The following is a 12,576-nucleotide window of genomic DNA, read 5'->3' on the forward strand; positions in this document are numbered from 1 at the left end:
GAAGGGCTGCCTCGCTTCCACTCTCGCGCAGGACCCACGCGCCTTTTTTAGGCCGCAGCCCGACCGGCGTCGCTTCCCCGGAAGTGGATGCGCCTCGTTTTGGCATGAACGCGCCTGGCCTGCTGCAGGACACGCTTCGAACGGGACGGGAACCGGAGAGCGTGTCCTTTGCTGGGGTCGTTGCAGGGAGAGAGAGAGAGAGCCGCATTATGGTGGTAAAAAAAAGGCAGGAATTAAGGCCGCTACATATAGTTTATGGAACTGGCTCTGATAAAGTGAGCCCGCAGCTCGGGAAAGCTTTCGAGGTTGTGAAAGTTATGCCTTTTCATAACATTTATTCGTGGTAAAGGCGTGACCAGATTCCTGATTCTTTGCTAGGGAGGGAGCCTCAGATGGGGCCTGGATGAAGAAGCCTGGCTCACTATGACTTAACCTTGTTTTCAAAAAATTCAAAACACCCCGAAGATTGGCCTTTGGGCTGCAGTCCCCTCTGTTCAGGCAGAAAAGAAGCTGCCTCGATTTCAGAGGAATGGGATCCTCCTTATTGACTTACATTGCCTCCTTGCATCACCCAAATTGCATAAAGCCTGCCCTTATGACTGATAGGAGAATATTGTGTGGCAGAAACACAGTCCAATTACAACTTCACCTTTCTGCTGTGTCCCCACAATGACTTATACCAGGCAAAAGTGAAAGAGTTCTTATTGTTAAAGGAGTGTATTTCTGCTTCTTCAGACACCATCAAAGCTTAGCCATCCACTACCCTAAAAGGAACCAGGAATAATTAGAAATCAGAGTTGATAAGGTAGACACCAACTCTCATGCTACTATTCTTTTCTGTCAATTGAGTGGAGAGCACCAAAGGAGCACAATGCAGGAGTTTATATTCTGCTATAGTAATGAGAGCAAGTGGGAATCTTACTGATTTCAGCCAGACAGAGAAAGAGATGGGAGATTCCCCCAGTGGGGGATTACCGCATGGGCGAGCATTGCTTATTATTGGAAGGAAAACAATCACCCAGTAAGCTTCCTAAAACAGTAGAGCGTAGAGTTAGGAAGATGTAGATGGTTGAGACAGCAGAATTAGCCACCTATTAAGTTGCCCAATTTATATTTCCTGCCAAGATTTGTGGAGAGGAGCACAAACAAGAAGATCCACTCATGAAAGATCCAAATCAGCAACTTTTATTGTGTTCTAGTTTTACCCATGTTGCAAGAATCTCCCCAGACTGCCTACCCTTGGGATCAACCAGATAAGGTTCCATGGAATGTGGAGGCGGGAGGGGTTAGGCTTATACCTCTTGCTATTGCACAAGGACTCAAGGCTAGATCCCTGCTTGACCACACCCCCTTGCTTGGCTGAGAGTTTCCCAACAGATGGTGATCCTGAACAAGGCCTCCTGATCCAAGAATGGATGCAATTGGTCCACAACCACTACCTGTTCTTCAAGCAAGAGAATTCAGGAGGGTCTCTTAATTGCACACCAACTCTGACTACAGAAGTGCACTCCCAGCAGAGTTAAAGATGAAAAACCCTCAGTAACCAACAGATACCCAGTCTTGTCCAAGTTGGGTCAAAACCTATTCTGAGTACATAAACTCAGGTCTGGGATAGAAAAGGTTTTAATGTGGTCTGGGCACACATATAAATCACATGATTGCCTGTAATTGGGGAGAAGTAATTTTATTTCAAAAGAGTTTTCCTGAATTGTACAGCGTGCTATATTCCTCATATGAAAACCAGAAAAAGATACCATGATGGCAGTTAACATCTTTCCCAGGCCTTTTTCATGTTCCTGAGTTGAAAAACTCTCCGCTGTCCTGGATTTGAACATAACGTACAGTATACCAGCATGAAATGTGCTATCCCTATTGTTCATCTCTGTCCCTCTGCTCTAAATTGGTAGTTTGGCCCACTGAAAAGTAGGATCGGTGACCCTGAAGCCTTAAGCTAATTCTTACTGGGTTCACCCTAAATCACAAAACCTACAATTCTCACTTATTGACTGGTTGAAACCTGGAGGTTTATAAGCCTTAGTTTAAGATTTAAAGTGTTGTATGACCCCAACCAATTTTGTATTATTTAATCACTGTTACAGAAACAGTTGGCTTAGGCCTTTCCCAATTATCCATTCCAGAGAAAGCAATACTGGCTCAAAATGTGCTGTGTCTCCATTGCCATTTTATATTCTGCCTCTATTTCTTCTGTTTCCAGTTCCTGCTTTCCCTTGACCTCCTTCCAAGGTAGCAGATGACAAAGCTGAACAGTTCTTGCCCACCTTCAGGTGTCCTTGCGTGGTGGAAAAATACTACTTTAATATAAGCAACAATTAAGAAGACTTAAGGATATCTCCCTCATGACCTGGGATAAGGCATATGTTTCAGCTTGATTACATGGAAATGTGGAAATAACCAAATTATTTTTTAATGGTACACACATAAAAATAGTTTTGATCACACTTTTTCCATTTTGCCCTTTTTTTAAAGTCAAACCTGTAAATATCCTTGCAACATCCATTTTCTTGAGCCAATGGGATGATTTTGCTGCCAATTGTATCTGGAAAGAAAAATAGAGTGCACCCTGTTTTTGAAACTTAATTACCACTATTTATGCTCAATTGGATTGGTTTAGAGTTGTGCTCTTCTTAAGGGTTATTAGGAGTAGTGATCCAATGTGATATTGTTGTGGTAGCTAAAAAGAGACTGGGAAAGTGGGAAGACTCCACCACCAGGGAGGAGAAAAGGGGAGGCAGGTGACAAACATCAATTAGGAGGCTGTGATGCAAACTCTGCCCGGCAGGTGATGACACAATTAACATTTCAGGTAGTCCTCAACTTATGACTACAACTGAGTCTAAAATTTCTATTGCTAAATGAAACATTTGTTAAGTGAATTTTGTCCCATTTTATGACCTTTCTTGCAACACTTGCTAAGTGAATCACTGCAGTTACTAAGTTAGTAACACAGCTGTTAAGTGATTCTGGCTTTCCTGATGATGTTGCTTGTCAGAAGGTCGCAAAAGGTGATCACATGACCCCAGGATATTGCAACTGTCATATATACCATAGGAGTCATTTGCCAAGCATCTGAATGTTGATCATGTGATCACAGGAATGCTGCAAAATGTGAAAAATGGTCCTAAGTCACTTTTTTCAGTCACCGAATGAACTGTTGTAAATTGAGGGCCACCTGTACATCATTTTGGTGTCATAGAGATAAGAAACAGATGCTTGTATCTTCAGAGTTCAAACTATACATCTGCCATGACCTTGCTACATTTTTCTCAGCCAATTTTAACTCTCATCTGCAGTAGAGGAATCTTGGTTTACCTAGGGGGGACATTGTGTGATAGGCATGGTGTGTGCAAAGTGCCTTGAATATGCAAAATCTTACAGGAGAAACTCCACAATGGTTGTGATTGTCACCATGGTCTCAGATCAGAGTAGTCGCAGCCTACCCTACTCACAATCCTGTGGACAGTCTTGCAGCCCAGCTTCAAGAGATGTCTTGCACTTATTTTCTTGGGTCCTGGTTTGTTCCTATTCAGATTCCATGGAACAGCCCTTGATGTGCCTTTTTGTGCTTTCTACTCCCTCAGATATTGATGTCCATGTAATCCAAGGATTTGGGCTGAACTTTTTGTTGGGAAGGGAGGATTATGCAGAATGAGTGAAGCTGCAAGATGGGCAACCTGAGACCATTTTAATTCGGCTTCCTGAAGGAGAGGTGCACTTGTGCTATTCTTCAGAGCCCACCATCCCTACTCAATCACTGAGGATCTTTTATCTGTCTTAACTCAGAGTGTAAGTCTCATTGTTTTCCATGGGACTTATAACAATTATGGCTCAAATGGCAGCCCCGCTTAGATGAAGGAGACACTACAGCCCACATATAATGATGAGATCACAAACATTCATACTCACCTGCTCTCTCACTTCATGTTCTCCCTGATGTGTGAATAGGAGAGAGACAGGGAGAAGGTAGGGTGAAGACAGTGCACCCAGAAATCTTTCACACATTCAAAGACTACTACTCCCTTCTGGAAGGGCTTTTGGACCTCTGTGCTGAATAAATGTCCATAAACAACTTTACAACTTTATTTCCTCCTCCTCCTCCTCTTTTCAGTAATACCCGCTTTGTTTTTACAGGTGTCTGGACAGCCACGACTGCCCAACCAGTCCATTCAAAGCCTTGTTCGGTTGTTGTTTTTTTTCCAGTCACTTTGGGCGGAAATGCTTTTAAAGGGTGGCACTAAATAAGATGGGAAATGCCCCACAGTCTCGCTTTTTCTCTCTGGCTTTTTAATTTGGGAGGAGGAGGAGGAGGAGAGAACAAAATACAAGCCCTTTATTGTTTAGAAATCAACCAAGCAACTGGCCCTCGCTCCCTCTCGTTCCCCGCGTTTAGCAGCCAGGGCGGGTGAGATCCGGTATCACGTTTCAGATTCCCACTAAAGATAACGAAATGTGATCTATTTTTCAGAACAGCAAGTGGATGGGAAAAGAAGCACAACACAAAACTCATTTGCTAATGGCCCGGTTTTGTATTTCCTCTTCTTCTCCAGGGTCGGAAATCGTTGGAGTTTTGAGTTACTTGCTGCAGTTCACTGGCCGCATTTTGCAAATCCCTTCATTTTTAATTAATAAACGAGGAGAAGGGAGGGCAGTCCCGTCTGGAGCTTTTCTTCCCTTCTCCCCCAAGCCCCACTTCCAGTTCTGCGTTTTTAACTGTAAAGAAACAGGGCGGGAAAGCGGGTCTGGCTCAAAGATTACAGACACGCTCACACATCCACAAACCACACACACACACACTACACAAGGTACAGATTTCAGCTTCCTATATATTAGGTTTAGATGTTTATACCGCCTGGTGTTTAGAAACTCTAGACGATGTCCACAATTTTTCCTTTCTTCTATTTCTCCCCATAACACCAACACTTTGGGGAAGGTTGGGCTGAGACTGGCCCAAAGACACCTATGGAGCCTCCCTAAGAGAAGATGGGGTGGACTTGAGCGGGGGTGGGGGGGTCTCCTGTCCCTCCACTCCCCCTTTACTCTATGGGCAAGTCAATTTGAGAAGTTCCAAGAAGCCTGCCAATTCTGCTCACCGAATTCTGCCACTTCTGTGTTTGAAATGCGCACTAATCACCCACTTGTCCAGATGTAAACTCAGGCGGAAGTCCAAGAGGTCGGAGGGTATCGGGTGTTGGATGGAAGTGGCGCTGGGTTTAAGCGGGCCTGCCTCTAGGTCCGCTTGTCTGGGACTGCAGCCTCCGGCAAAGCACACTGCTTGGGGAGAATTTTTGATCAGGCAGCCCAGGTTGCTTCAAGTTGCAGCCTTAGGCTGATTTACAAGGGAAAGGCGTATTCATTTCTCCTCTTCTCAATCCATGGTCTCCAGATATCCTCAGACTACGTTTCCCAGCATTCCTGGTTAGCCGTCTGCTATAGTACCCTTGCAGAAATATAGAAACTTCCCTTGACCAAAGAAAAGCCAAAGAGAATTGTAGCTAAAATTACTTTAAAATTAACCAAGACGTGTGCTCGGTTGTAATGATAAAATGCAGCGGATTTCCCTCCTCCACACATAGTTAAAAAAGTAATGCCATTCAATAAAAGGGTTCTGCTTTTATAGGATATTGTCCAAGCAAGAGGTCTCCAAACTTGGCAACTTTAAGACTTGTGGACTTCCACTCCCAGAATCCTCCAGCCAGCATAGCCAGCAAGTTTGGGGACCCCGTGTCTAAACTTTCCAGCTTAGCCAGCACCTACTCCATGAAAACTGCAATTGGTACTTAAAAAGGGAGAAGATCCTCTGGAATTCAGGGCCGCTCCTGAATAAACACAGAGGATTTAAGGGCATTTTAATTGGTCTTAATTTCACAGGCAGTGGTGGTCGGTCAGTCTGATTTGTTGAGTAAAAGATAATAAGGGAGTTATTTTACTGTGCTTTCGCCCATTTGGTATCGTAGCCATTCTGGCTGAACTCTGGATACGCTAATGCCACATGTACTTCAGCTTCATACCAGATCATACCTCTCCTTATTGCGGGTCTTCCTGGTTGGGGATTGTGGGAGTTGTAGTCCAGATTATTTGGCGCACGGTGGGCTATTCCTGCACAAAACTCAGGGCCGGACGCACAGGTTTTCAAACTTGGGTCTTGCTGACTAAACCACAATTTATTAACTTCACACCTCAGTGCACAAGCATAAGAGATAGGTTGCTTTTACAGATCCATCTGGAATGCCTGCCACATTTGAAAACGAGCTAGGAAAAATAAAATAAAACGCATTTGATATAATTTAATTAATTTTTGATTTATTAAATGCAATGAATATGATTAATTCCGATACATTTATCATTTCCTCCTTTTTACAATTTACAGCAAAGTGCCACGGGAAGCCTTGGGACTCCAGTTGTGCAATCCAGCTGTAAACCGTGGTTTACAAGCAACAATGGCTGATTTCAGGCTAAGCACAAACAACCAAATTAAGTCTTAGTGAAATGCCGAATCCCATCTATTTTAGAGAAATATGGCCAGAATTGGTTTGAAAATGGTCAGTCCGACCATGATTATGACTTAAAACAGATCGAGATTAAATTAGAACTTCTGGATAAACGAAATTAACTGCCAGTTGCAAGAAGAGTAAGAAGCCTGATCGCTCTCTTGCTCATCTGCTGAATCATAAAATAACGTCAGCTAAGATTTGTGATTGTTTATTTATGTTTTATTATTTTAGGAAGGAAGGATACTGTAAAATCTCTCCCAGTCTTGTGCTATCCATCTGTTTGACTCAAATACCCATCATCTTCAGCAAGACAATGGTCTGTATAGATTGTGTGTGCGCGCGCGCGCTCACGCTCCCCACCACCCACCGATTTGCAGGGTACTGGGCTGACAACAGCGATCCAATCTCCTTGCAAACTTATAAATACAGCCCCGTCGCCCATGGATTGGAAGAAGACAAAATAATGGTTTTAATCAAAGCGAGCGAGGAGAATTTGCAGGTAGAGACCCCTGGTGGTGTATCAAACGGAGCCAAATCTTTGCCTCTATTCCCCCTTCCTTTCTTTTTCACAAGGAACCATCCGGGCGCCTTTCTCGAAAGAAGGAAAGAAACCCAAGCCCCAAACGGAACCCTTCGCCGCGAACCGAGTAGTTACGTGCCGGTCGCTCTGAGAAACGGCCGTTGGTTGGTTATTCGTAAAAAGATGCCTGCCCTAAATCGCGACTGGAATCAACCGAGACCTTCCTCCGTTTCTGAGAAGGGCGCTGGGGCGGCGGGGCCAGCCGGCAACCCGAATTCTCGGGGCGGCTGATGCGGAGTTCCTATTCGGGGCTGCGCGATTTTGAGTCCCAGCTTAGGCAGCCCTTAGGCGAGCGCGTCTTTGAGGAAGAGTCCTGGCGCGGCGCGGCGCGCCAAGCAGCCTTTGTGGAAGCGGACGGGAGACCAAGAGCGGTCAGGCGGCAGACCATTTGCACCCATTTCGTCTCGGTCTGGCTTTCTGCCGGCCCGCCAGTCCTGCAGGTATAAAATGGGCTCAGACCTTTCGGCCCCCGAGTCCTTGTTGGAAAGCCATAAGCAGCGTCCCTTTCAGCAAAGGCGGCGGCGGCGGCGGCGGCGGCGACAGGAGCGGTCCCCCGTTTCAGGGGGAACCTGAGCGCGCTGGGCGTCGGAGCCTTTTCTCCCGCTGCTGGGAAAGGAAAAGGTGCTGCGCGATTGTTCGAAGATTTAGGGTTGGGGGGGGGCTCCTCGTGCAAGTGTTGGGGAGGGGGAGGACTTTAAAGACTCCCGTTCCGGTCCCCTCGCAGCTGCCTTGTCAATAAGCATCCCGTCCAGGCGGAGACATTCTTTCTGGCAGAAGGCTGAGACAGCGTCCCTCCAACATCATAAGGACCAAAATAAAACGGGTTGGGGAAAATTACCAGACGTCCGGTCAGGGGCCGGCCGAGAGAGGAATCCTTCCAGTCCCGATTGGTTAGGCCAGCCTATCGACAGGCGAGCTGGACCCGACGCCCCCCGTCCTTCCAACCAGCCAAGCTTTGTTAGCTGAGAAACTGGCGTCCCCCACTCTGTGTGGAAGGGCGGGTTCAGGCACGTTGACTGAAGAGCCTGGCGGCAGAGGGAGCCCCAATATTTGCTTCTGAAAAATGATTATTATTGTTAATCTTCAATTCGATTCGCAGTCTGGGACTGGTAAAAACTTAACAGTTCAAGTCCTAACCAAGGACCTAAGAGCTGTTAAGGTAGCATCGGAGTATATAGGCAGTTCCGACTAGAGTGGCTTTTTGCAAAGTCCCCGACAATCAGGTCTAATCAGTTCAAAAGTTCCATGTATCTAGGCAGCCCTTTGGGTATCGCTCCAAGGGCTCCTATTACTATTGGTGAAACTATTGATTATCCTTCCTTCCTTCCTTCTTTCCTTCTCTCCCTTCCCTTCCCTTCCCTTCCTTTCCCTTCCCTTCTCCTCTTCCTCCTCCTCCTCCTCCTCTCTTCCTCTTCCATTATTATTATAATTATTTTATTATTATTATTTACTTAATTCATTAAACATGAAACTCAGTCAACTGAACATTCAAAAATGCATCACAAATACCACTGACTAGTATTGTTATTGTTAATATTATTAATTCTCATATTCTTATTATTCTTATTTTCATGGCATTAGGTTCCCAACCAGTCCTTTTTGGGTACCATGTGCCCAATAACGCAAGGCACCACGACCTACTTTTTAAAAGAGTGACAGGGAAAGGAAAATCTGTTATTATTCCTCCGGCTCTCAAAGTGCTTAGATTACATGAATTTCTCCCTTTCTGTTATCCTCACAATAACTCACCCTTATGCTGAAAGAGAAAAGTCTGCCCCACAGTCACCTTCTGTGACCTTCTTTAGCTGCTTGGGGTCTCATCATTACACCAAACTGGCTCCCACAAGGCTGCTATGAAGAAAAACACCATCCTCTTTATGGTGCCTGGTTGCCAAAGCAAGTGATTCACAGACAAGTAGTGGGAACGTGGTCTCCAATTTCAGTGCAAAAGTTAATTGGAATAGTACACAGTACCACCACGTCTGTATTCCAGCATAGGCTTCCCTTATGCGATCCCTTCCAAATATGCTGGGCTATGAGTCCCTGTAGGTAGTTTAGGGAAGACTAATTTAGAACTATAAAAATTAGATGGAGACACAAAAGCCCAATATACATTTTGTTCTGACTTTATGGTGTGTGTGTGTGTGTGGTTGATGGGGAGAGAGGTTATTAAGGCAAGTGGCCCAAACAGGGTTTAAACTTTATTTTTACAACGTCATTAATTAATAAACCAGTCATATTTATATGTGACAAGGGAGGCTTACAACCTTTAACTGAGAAGGAAGCCCCACTTCATCCAGGACAGTTTTCTTCCACATAAATATACATATGACTGAATTAACAAGCTACATTCTTATGCTTAGCCAAGTTTGGCTAATCTCCAAATACTACATGAATTGAGAAATCTCAAGGCTGTAGGTTAGACTGGGAGGGAAGGCAGGAAGGAAGGAAAAAGGAAAGATCCCAGTGGAAAAAAAAGAGACAACGTTAACCCATTTTGGTACTGTTGCCAAGCAAATCACATGGATTCCTGGATGAAGTTCCCAGGAGCTGGACTTCAAGGGAATGTTTTAACTATTCAGGGAGTCAATTTTCCTTGAAGTAATGGGGTTGGCTCCAAAGTAAACCTATGAATTTGTATCATTCTTTTTCCTGCCCATTTCTTATTGCTCTGCAGGGGGAAGAATCCAAAGTCTTTTAGGAAAGAAGATAATAGGCATGGAGTCTCTCCAAACATTTCTGAGCAAAGCAGGGCCTGAGCAGTCATCACTTCTGCTCCACTTCCAGCTCTTCTAGGCCAGTTGGTGTGTTCCCATCCCGCACCGAACCACAAATTAGCTGAACACCTTTAACTCAATGTTAAAAATGCAGCCGAGTCTGCTTGGTTTATGGTTTTGTACGCAGCAATGAGAAAAGGATAGCAAAATTAATCCTGAGCAAATGTGATATATTGGTTCAACCCTCTCCTATATTTTCTACAGGAGAAGCCAAAAGATACTGGATGGCCTTTCATGGTAACATGGGAGATGCACATCGGCCAGATCCATAAATTAAGAACAAATCTAAGCCTCTAATCCAGTTTTCCAAACAAGTAAGCTGTAGCTCTGGGACTGAAGCCAAAGATTGCAACCCCAAACATTTCTGCCACTGTGAAGGAAGATGATTGGATAAAGCACATTTGCTCACATTCATAGAACAGGAGAGAACTGAAGGATGTCATTTACAAAATATTAAAATGCTCAAACATTGTAGCTGGAAATAAATGCCCCTGAGAAATTTCTAGCAAAAGAGACATGAGTCTGGGGTGGAAGTCTGAAATATGTTAGTGGTTCTATTTTCTGGGTATGCTTGCTTGGGCCCCACTACAAAGGATCAACCATCCCATCTCCTTAAGGGGGCCAATTTCAAAACTAAGCACCACATTTGCTTGATTTTGCTGCCGCAGATTCCCTCTGGCCATCGGCTTTACATTCTGCAGTGAATTTAAACAATTCTTTCTAAGAACTAGAAAGGCATTGGGGTTTGCAGTATTTGCTGGCACTTTTTCACTTATCTCACCCCTATTGTTCTTATCCCTGGTTCTCCTGACAGATTAACTTTATTTGGATGGGCTTTAATTGTTTACTTTACTCTCCCAGGCAAGTTAACTTCCTCCAGCCTATAATTGCTTCGTAAACCAGTCATCTAAAAGAAGAGCTGGGAGAACCTACAGTACTAGATGGAAATGCAAGGAAAAAGAATTATAATTCATAATTGTTTAATCCCCTTAGTGCCACTCAGGGTAGAAGCTGAAGCCTCATTAAAGTTCAACTCTACCTCAAAAGAAAAGTGTATTGAGTTCAATATGAGTTGGTTCCAGGGAATATAGAGTTTATAGAGAATATAAGAGGCTTCTTATATTGCCTTTACATGTTATGAATTAGTTTACCCAGATAGGTAGTGTCACTAGCAGATTTTGGTTGAATCCAAGAACACACAAGCCCAGCAACTGGATTACAGGTGATCAGGTAGTCCTGGGTCTACAGGCTTGACTGTAAAGTAAAAAAAAAAGTTTAAAAAAAATTGGACCAGAGGAAAATTATTTCCCTCTATGGGGGTTAAAAAACAACCACAGATGTGTGAAAGAGTTGAGCTGCACTCAAAACAGTGTTCCTTTTTTCTGTCACCTTTTCACCAGGAGTGTGTGTAATTTCACCAGGAGTGACTCCTAATTTCATCCTTTTCATCTGCCTATAGAGAGTGAGGGAATGGAAATATGCAACAACCATCACCTCCTACCTAGGCAAAGGGGACTGAAACGAGTCCAAAACAGTGAAATAGTGTTTGGAAGCAGCTTCTGATTCACTGGAATATAAGGAGGAGAAGACAGACAGAACACAACCAGATTCTGTTATTACAGCCAAATCTCAATAAAAATAGTTTTGGTTTCCTGGTCTGATTTACCTAGTGGAGATGACATCACAAACCATGTCTGGCTAATTATCCCTTCTTAAACATATCACAACTACGTTGTCTAGCCACAGTTAATAAACCCAAGGCTGAGTTCACACAACAGTCAAAACCAAAGACGTGTGATAGTGAAGCCAGTTAGTGACTGACTCCAAGCTTCATGAACTTAAGAATTTGACCTGGGTCTAGATTCTTGTTCAATTCCTCCTGCTTGCTCTGCCCATTAACATTGCTGTGTTATTCAGCCCAAAATGTTATTCACAGGAGGCCAATCTTCCAATTTCTATGGATTCACTTTCCCAGATAAACCTGGAAAAGCTACAATTTTATTGGGAGGGCATACCCTAAAAAGCACCTGATGATGAGGCTTCTTCCCAGGCCTAAGGAACCAATTGGGTCTGGCTATGAGAAGGCAGGCAGCACCATGATCTGGGCAACCTTCTGTTCCCTACCAGCTGGGAATTATGGGAAGAAAAGTCAACCAAATCCAAATAGTCTCTGCTGGTGAACACCTCAAGCACATTAATTCCGGAGTGCCTCTGTGGTTCTGCTTGTGTTATTGCCAGAGCAACCAGCACCTTGACTCGTTCAAGGCCCACCAGTTTGCATGCAAAGGACTCTGGGAGCCATGCTCCACACCCCTTGGCTTGGTGCTAGCCACAGGGCCTATATTTAAAGGTTGGAATCAACAGTTTTAATCCATCAATCCTTTGGTTCTGAATGATTATTAATTTTATGATTAGGAAAATCAGCACCTCCCATCCTCTGAGGACAAAGTTATGAGGCTCTTTTAATTATTTAGTGCATACCATAAGCTATTCATCTGGGGCATCATTTATTCATTCACAACATTAAGGTAATTAAATATGAGCTCACCGGGAACGAGCGGATTTTGAAAAAGAAGAAGGAGGCCAGTTGGTTGGCTGGAGAGTTAGATGGATGGGTAGCCAGCAAAGTGATGGGCCGAGGAAAGGAGGGGAAAGACGGGGTGGGGTTGGTGAGCTGGCTTGGCTGACGGTGGGTGTTGGCCTCTTCTTC

General features: G+C 44.3%; 1 long non-coding RNA gene across 1 annotated transcript; it reads right to left on the reverse strand.

The window, feature by feature from the left end:
• Positions 1–6,298: 6,298 nt before the first annotated feature.
• LOC113435082 (uncharacterized) lies at positions 6,299–12,575 on the reverse strand. The gene is made up of 3 exons (XR_003373882.2): positions 12,415–12,575; positions 11,018–11,120; positions 6,299–8,145 (listed from the first exon to the last, which is right to left on the reverse strand). It is a non-coding gene; the product is annotated as an uncharacterized LOC113435082 (long non-coding RNA).
• Between the last annotated feature and the right edge of the window lies 1 nt (position 12,576).

Source organism: Pseudonaja textilis, chromosome 1, assembly GCF_049901715.1.
Source record: "Pseudonaja textilis isolate UNSWEBS1 chromosome 1, rPseTex1.2, whole genome shotgun sequence".
Classification (NCBI taxonomy): domain Eukaryota; kingdom Metazoa; phylum Chordata; class Lepidosauria; order Squamata; family Elapidae; genus Pseudonaja; species Pseudonaja textilis.